We start from the raw sequence: 8,768 nt of genomic DNA, 5'->3' as shown, positions 1-8,768 counted from the left end.
CATTTAACAAATGATTTGGAACGTGTTCTATTTTTTTTTTAAAAAAAAAACGAAGGAAAGTGATAATCAAGATGATGACTAGCGTGATGTGGTGAACAAGGATGTTGACACGAAGTAGAATGATGATGATCACCTATTTTTTTTTTTACACTTCTATTGCGGTTCGAATTCAGTTAGGCCACAAAAGCTATTGGGTTTAATGAATTGATAAATGGGTTCCCATATAAATAAACAAGTTGGGCTTATGAAATTGTTGCGTTTATGAAACTGTTTTGGGCCTGGTTCCTTTCTTGTTTCTGCTGGGCCGAGATTTTTTTTCCTGGTGGGCCGTACTTGCAACAAAACTATCGAATATGTCTGGTTCTCGTTCTTTTACAAAACTAACATACACATTAGAAGGTTCATGAATCCGAGGCCAACCCTATTGTTCAATGTCGTCCTATGTATTTTTACTACAAAATACAGTATGGTGAGTTTCATTTACTCCCTTTTTAATTGCTTTTGCAATATACTTTTGGGCTGAGAATACATGCGCTGTTTTATAAATGTTTTACGAAATAGGCACAAGTACTAAAACTAATTCTATGTGGGTTTAAACCAGAAATATACCCTTAGCTTGGTAACATTAAACTACTTGTCTATGTACGGTAGGCGCAAATCCTAAAGATAGATCTATTGGGCCTGACAAACCCCATCCTGACTATGGGATGCTTTAGTACTTCGAGGTTATTTTAAACACACCTGATCTGGTGTACTTCAGAGGGTAAAACATGAAGGTTAAGGCTTCTTACCGGGTGCCTACAACTTATAGAATACTTTTATACACTTGCGAGTGTACATATATTTATAAACGGAAATCTTGTGGTCTATTAATATATTGAAACGATTGTTATGATAAATCTATGAACTCACCAACCTTTTGGTTGACACTTTTAAGCATGTTTATTCTCATGTACGAATTAAGTCTTCCGCTGTGCATTAGCTCATTTTAAGGACATTACTTGGAGTCGATCATCGCAATGGGACCAAATGTTGATGACTTCGTCCAGGTGGATAAGGACGGGGTATTACAGTAAGTACACCCATTTCGAACGGGTGGGATAACTGGTGGTGGTGGCGGTGGAGCTTGGTGATTTCTTTATGCTAGGGCTGCAGCGACACGTTCTTGGATCATCTCTTCAATTTGAGCAGCAGTAGGTGTAGATCGACCGTTAGCCATGATGTTCTATACAAACATTTTGACTCAAGTCAAAATCCAGCATTCAATATAGTAATAATATAGTATATAGTAACCAACATGGAATCAAAACATCACATGCTATTAAATAACGCATCTAGGTACAAATACCACAGAATCATCGTACAGTAATGTAAATAGAACATCGTGCAAGAATTAAATAACGCAAAGTTCCATTCATTAATAATAAGTTTCATACATCTGAATAAGTTCGTACAATACATAAGTAATACAAGAAGCTACAACTAGATTACATCATGAAATCTAATACAAAAGTCCTACGGTGAAGGTGGGTGTAGGATGTCCAAAACCTGAGCTAACTGCTCCTCGAGCTCAGTAACCTGAGCTCGGAGGATTCCCACCTCCCTTGTCAATTCCTCGACAGTAGGAGTTGGTGGGGCAGGCGGTGCTGGTGGTGCTGGCGGTGCAGGTGGTGCCGGTGGAGCGGGTGGTGCTGGTGGAGCGGGTGGTGCTGGTGGAGCGGGTGGTGCAGACCGCACGAAGCGGGGTGCAGATGTCCCGGCTCCAGAAATAGTCAGCACGTAACGAGGTGCCTTACGTATGAGTGGGTCGGCAGGGTACGGCACAAGCCGCTTACGGGCAGTAACCCTTCGACGCCGACCAAAAGCGTCAGTGAAAGCACGACCTCCATTCACCCCTGGAATGACGGTGCCATCAGGACGGTACCGCTTCTTCGGTGGGGTGGAGGGTGCCTGTATAGGTATATCAGCAGGCTCCTCGTCGTCACTGGAGTCTGATGAAGAATCGACGGATGATGAGTCATTCGAATCATGTGGTGGTGACACGGGTGGCTGAACTGGTAGTCCGAAGGCGGCCAACATCTGTCTGTGTCTGCCTGGCGGAATCGGCACTAAACGTCCGTCGGGAGTTCGTCGGCAAGGCGTGCACATATGGTTACGAAATGGCCCTTCCCCGAACTCCGCGGGAATCTCAATCCCACCGATGCGGGGCTGTGACCCCGAGGGTCCGGGAGCAGATGGAGCTGGAATCTCCGTAGGGTCCACGTGTCCATCAGAAGTAGCCACTGGTGCAGGAGGCTGGCTCCTAGTCCCGGAAGATGAAGCGCTGGGGTCACTCGTGCGTATCGGGATCGGTGGATCGGCAACGGTGGTAGGTGGTGTAGCTGAAGAGTCTAAATTGCCCAAAACGCTAGCAGGTGGTACATCCGACATCTGAACAAGGAAAATAAATTTTCCATGTCAGTAAGTCATAAAGCAAGCACGTATTAGGCCAACAGTTTAAATCATGTATAATAATAAGTAGCATGGCAATAATAACGAATCGTACGGAAGTATCATGCAATCGAAAGCAAGTAATATCATACGGTAGTGAAATCATGTAGTAGCATACGGCATATAGCAGTAACAGTAAGCAGCAGCATGCAGTAAGTTCAGCGGAAACACGTAAACTAGCAAGTTGTAGATTAGTCCTATTAGTGAATCCTACTCGGGTCGGTCTTAGACTCACTAATGCAACCTAATTCCCTACAACCAACGCTCTGATACCAAATGTGATGCCCCATACAAAACCATCGTGTACGAATCATCAACAACAGGATCATTACAAGGTTAAGTACTATATGCGTTTTCAAAAGAGTTTGCATTCATAATAAAGTGATGTCTAAACCAACATCGAATGTTTTACAATCCAAAAGCATGCTTCACTAAGTAGAAGCAAATAATAAGTGTATATGACCACAATGGTCGTTACAAGTCATAGTTCAAAAGTACTAAAGTTTGAATGCAAGGTAAAGTAGCTCATGCGATGACAACTCTAAGCAGCGGGTGTCTACAGCACGACTAGTACACAGCGGAAGCTAACCTCAAGCACCTGAGAAAAACATGCTTAAAACGTCAACACAAAGGTTGGTGAGCTATAGTTTAAGTATAACAGTAAGTAAGGTAGGCCACGAGATTTCAGTGCTACAAAGAGCGTTTCAAAATAGTATGATAAAGTATATGTTAACCGTGGGCACTTGGTAACTAACTTAACGTTTATACCCCCTGAAAGTACACTTGGAAAGTGCGTATGTTTACGAAGTATTAAACACTCGTTAAATGCTAGCGCTACTAGCCCGAGTGGGGATGTCAAACCCTATGGATCCATATCTAAGATTCGCGTTCATGGTTCAAAAACCAATGATTAAACGTTACCGAGCTAAAGGGAATGTTTATGCCGTTGTATAATCCACACATATATAAGTTTAAGTACTCGTGCCTAGTATGTAAAACATAAAATCCGCATGTATTCTCAGTTCCCAAAATAAGTTAAAGTAAAAAGGGAATGCTATAACTCACAATGATAATGTAGTCGTAAAGTCGGTTCGGAAAAGGTGTGCAAGTAATCGGTCCGAAGGTCCTCAACCTAAGGCAAATAGTACTAAGTCAGTAAATCGTCTTAATAGGTTTAAAAGTATGTAAATAAGGTCTTAAGGGTCATCATCATTCATCATCAAACAAAAGGCGTAAAGTAAGTTTCGTTTATGAAAGTAGTTTAAAACAAAGGCTGACTTCAGTCAGTCACCACGGCCTCTACCCTTACTGAATTAAGGTGAGACCAGTGGCCATGGCTCCGTATATGAGTCCTTTAAGTGTGGTAAAATTTAAAGAATCAAACTCGTCTTCGTTTGACCATGGCGACAGTCTAAGTGCGAGTAGGTCAGAAATTTCTGCACAACGTTGAAGGACATAGTGACGATCGGAGGGCCATAAATCCTAAACCGTAACTCGGATTAAGACGAGTCCTATATGAAAAGTTATCTACCCGAAAAGATCTATTTGAAAATCATAATCACAACAGCCCAGGTCTACTGGTCTATTACAGAAACAGCAGAACAGTAGGTAGAAGATAGAAAGCAGTAAAATAATGGGTTCCGGTGAGTTTGATGCTTGATGCTTATCACGGTTCTCATCCTAGATGCTTATAGCTTCAAGTGTACAAATCGTTGATGTGTTTGCATCATCTTGACCAAGATTTGACCATCATAACCCAAGTGCAAGTCTAAGACATGAAGCACAACTCACTTAAGTGTTGCAAGTGTTTTGATGAACCAAAGTTACATCAAAGTCTTAGATCTAACACATACATGAACTTTAAAACTAATAATAAGTTACAAACTTGAAAATGAACTTATGAAATCAAGATCTTAAGATGTAGAACATAGTTCTTAGTTAGATCTTGAAGATCCAAGACTCAAAAGTCTAGATCAAGCATAAGTATACAAAGTTATATTTAAAGAAAACTTATTTACATGTTCTTGAACTTTTAAGTTAACTTTTAGTTCCAAGAAATATGAGATCAAGACTAACTTGTAGTACTTGACCAACAACAACCAAAATCATAAAATTAAAGTGCAAGTAACACTAAATAAACAAGTAAATGATTTCATGGGTTTCATATTTTAAAGATTCAAACCAAAGTTTGATCTTTAAGAAAGTAAACTTTAAAGTTTACTAACATGACTTACAAGTATGTTTTCACAACACATGAACTTAAGTCTTTGAAACTTTAAAAGTAGAACATAAACTAGTAAGTTTATGTTCTTAAATGTTCTTGTAAATACAAGATGAATGAAGAATCAAACTAGTAAGTTTAATCTTGTAACTAGTAAAGAACAACAACAACAAAGTAAGCAACTACAACTAACAATTATAAGTAAGTAAACAATAATCAAGTAACAAAAGATGATGATGATAAAGAGGTGTTGGATTTTGGTTTAGGGACAAAGAAAGAAGAGAGAAAACTTCAAGTTACTTACAACTTGAGAGAGAAATGAGAGAAGGAGTTTGAGAGCAAATGAGTGTGTGTGAGAAATGAGAGAAATGTGAGTGAAGTAGTAAACAAAAAATGAAACAAAACACTCCTAAAGGGAGCTTAGGGCTACGGTTTTTGCAGCAGAAAATGGGGGGAAGGGTAAGGTTTAAAGGTCACTAGAATGTAAAGCTTCAAAAGTGTGGTTAATGGGTGTGTTTACATGGGAATGGCAAGTAACTAGATTCCAATCTTCCTTAATCAAACTAGTTCATTCTTAAAATGATACTTACATGTATGTATGGGCTAACTAGTCCACTTAAAATGTAGGGTGGGCTTATAAAGTCCAATAACACTAGTAAAAGCCCAAGTTCAAATAAAAGCCCAAGTAGGTATGTAATTAACAAGTTAATCCAATTAAAAGCCCAAGTAATTAACTAATAGCTTTAGTTAATTAAAATGATTAATAAACTTAATCATGAATGTAAATAATACTCAAAAATATTATTCGTGAAAGTCTCGGGTGTTACAAAGATGTTTCGGGCAATTAAAGTCAAGTACGTGCATTCATGGCAACATGTAACTGTAATAACATACATTTGTTTTATCACAAGTATTAATAATAACAATTATTAATAAATAAACGTTGAAAAATCCAGGGTCGTTACACAACATGTCTACTATATCAACATGTACGGCGAGTCCTACAATTTCATCATCATTCAATCAGCTTTATTTTAAATGTATTTGGTGTAAATTAGCAACAAACTTGGTGTATAATTTTGTTATGAGTCAAAGCTAATAAAAGTATCCATGAAGAGTGATAGAGTGCTTATTAGAGGTGTTTCATTTATTCAGATTGAGTGTTGTTATGATGCATAAAAGGTGTTTGATGAAATGTCCAAGAGAAATAAAGTTACTTGGTATGATTTATGTTACACAGTTCGCTTAGTTTAAGATTTATGAACTTTTTTGTTAAATAATCCCATGTGGGTATACACCTTATTTCTTAAATGAAGTTTATGTGGATTTGTTGTTGCGGGCTATTCATTTGCTGGCTTTTATTTTGATTCATATCACATGCCTACCTTATTCTTTACAGCACCTCAATCCTCTATATTTCAAATTTCAGGTAATTTTAGTTTCTAGGGTTCTTTTTTTCATAACTTTATATAAGTTTTGAATTGATATTCTTTATTTTCTTGTGTTTTTCTGTCATTAATTTTATGGTTGTAGTTTACGATTGAATACAAATCAAGGGTCTGTAGCTTTTGGAGATTCCAAATTTTTATTGTTATATTTGTATTAGGTGACAACATATCCATTTAGAAGAGGATAATGAGAATTTTGATAAGATCTTGACAGTAAGTATCTATCTTAGTTATGTTAATGTATGCTATTATGTTTTTATCTAGAGTTGCCTTGATCAAACCTTTAATTTCATTATTACAGTGTAACTTAAATTATTATCTCTTACGTTGAGTACATGATTCACATCTTCGAGTTTGTTACTACATATCTTTTAACTCAAATATATGGTTGAATTGTTTCTGCTTTGAGTCAATTCTTAGTACATATCTTATAGTGTTGGTTAGACCTCTTTTTGTATCAAGATACTTATTGACATATTTACTCCTTGTCATACCATCTGGCTAACTTTATATTCAAAATAGAACCTGAATACTAATAAGGATATTATAACTCAAACCGGTAAAGGAGTATAATGAAAGAAGCTCATTAGATAGCTACATTATTAGGAAAAATTGTTCTTTTTTTATTGTTCATAGTATCATATTAAATCAGTTATATATTAATGCTACATTGTGTTGTTAGGTCCATGTTGGAGGTGCAAATCAAAGTCCCACATCGGTCATGGGACAAAACAATGTATGTATATAAGTCTAAGGGGAAGTTCCTCTATCACCAATTGGTTTTAGAAAAGGATGAACTCTTGAACTTATATTGCAGGACATTGTGTTTGGGCTATACGATCCTTACAAGTGGTATCAGAGCTAGGCTATAGCCCCGATGTGGTGGACAGCGCAGTGGGCGCACCCCTTAGCGCACGCAGCGACGTGGCGCGACCCTAGCACGATGAGTTGATCCTGGAAGCCTTGTATCGAAATCTCCTTGCCCTCCCACCAGGTTGAGAGTTCCGAGTTGGCGGCGGTAATGGTTGGATCCGCACTATCGTTGGAGGGGAGGCCCAGGTGGACTTGGGTTTGAGGGGAGGTTTGTTGGAGGTGCAAACCAAAGTCCCACATCGGTCATGGGACAAAACAAATGTATGTATATAAGTCTAAGGGAAAGTCCCTCTATCACCAATTGGTTTTAGAAAAGGATGGACTCTTGGATTTATATTGCAGGATATTGTGTTTGGGCTATACGATCCTTACAGTCCATTAGTTAATATTATTCTAAAAAAGGTCCATTGGTAAATGTTATACGGAGTAAGTAGCAATACGGGTGGATCATAAGGACTAATTAATTGTTCAAAGCATTGGTATTGGTTATGTGACGTGTGGTTCTGTGTTTAACTGTATTTTTAACCTTAGCTTTATTTAAGTTCTTAAGGGTCCAATGGGTTAAGAAACCGTGAAGGAGGCGTGATCTCTATCCAAGTAAGTATTCAAATTAAATTTGGTTCAAGGCTTGATAAATATGAACACACTACACATGAAGATGGTCAAAATAACTTTTTTCTCAACGTGATTTAAATCCGGTTTAAATTTGATCTACTGTTTTTCTTGCTTTATGTTTTTATGTTGATTTGTACGTTGGATTTGGTTTTAAAAATTTAATTCGTATTTGTGTGTTTCCTTTAAAGTTAGCCACTTATTTATCTACTTCGAGTTTGATAAGTTCCTACATTTTAGTGATCAACATGGCAAATACTCCGTGGTAGTTTTAGTTCTTTTTTACCCATTTGACCTTAATGTAAAAATGATATATTCTGTTTGGAACTAGGTTAGGTGGTTTATACCGTATATGTATTAATGTTGCTATGACTTATATAACGTTTTTGCTGTTTTAAGATTTTGTTTTTATATAGTTTATTTATCTAATGTCTCTTTTGGTATAGTTGCATGTATGGTTTGTGGTACATGTCTTCAAATGTTTGCTTTTATACTTGAGTGAGTGACTCAGTGCCACTAGTATTTAATTTGTAGTGTTGGTAGTTCGTCATTATTAAATCTCAACTTCTTTTTCTTATCAAATTTTGTGGTGGCATTTTATGAATTGATGTATTAATATTATGAATTGATGTATTAATCGTTGAGCATTACTTTGGTGTATAATTTAAGCTTGTAGTTATAAATGACCCTAGATTTGTAAAATTATTTGAAAATTATATTAGCAATATGTGTTTCTTTGACAAGTTTCATAGGACCATAAATCTTTTTTCTAATGGGCAAAGAAATTTTCTTTGTTGAAATATGTTCCCTGAAGTCATTGTAAGTGCACCATATACTCTTTATGCATGTCTTTTGATTTATGACTTTATGTTGACTTTTTGTTTTTCATTTGTTGTCAACTCTTTGACCCATGATAATTTCTATCTTATGTGTCTTTAATGTGATCCTCTATGTTATGGGTAGTTTATGCTCCAATAGTCACCACACATTTTTGAATCACTTGGGTTATTTGTTGACAGATTAATACTTGCAATGGTTTTTACTATGGCTATTTCTATCCCAATTCTCAACGGAACTTTCAAACTAAAAATGTGGACGGAAGCATGGACAAAATGGCAACTTCT

The sequence above is a fragment of the Rutidosis leptorrhynchoides genome, chromosome 1 (assembly GCF_046630445.1).
Source record: "Rutidosis leptorrhynchoides isolate AG116_Rl617_1_P2 chromosome 1, CSIRO_AGI_Rlap_v1, whole genome shotgun sequence".
Taxonomy (NCBI): domain Eukaryota; kingdom Viridiplantae; phylum Streptophyta; class Magnoliopsida; order Asterales; family Asteraceae; genus Rutidosis; species Rutidosis leptorrhynchoides.
The sequence above is the reverse complement of the archived record's forward strand: the minus strand, read 5'-3'. Positions refer to the sequence as shown.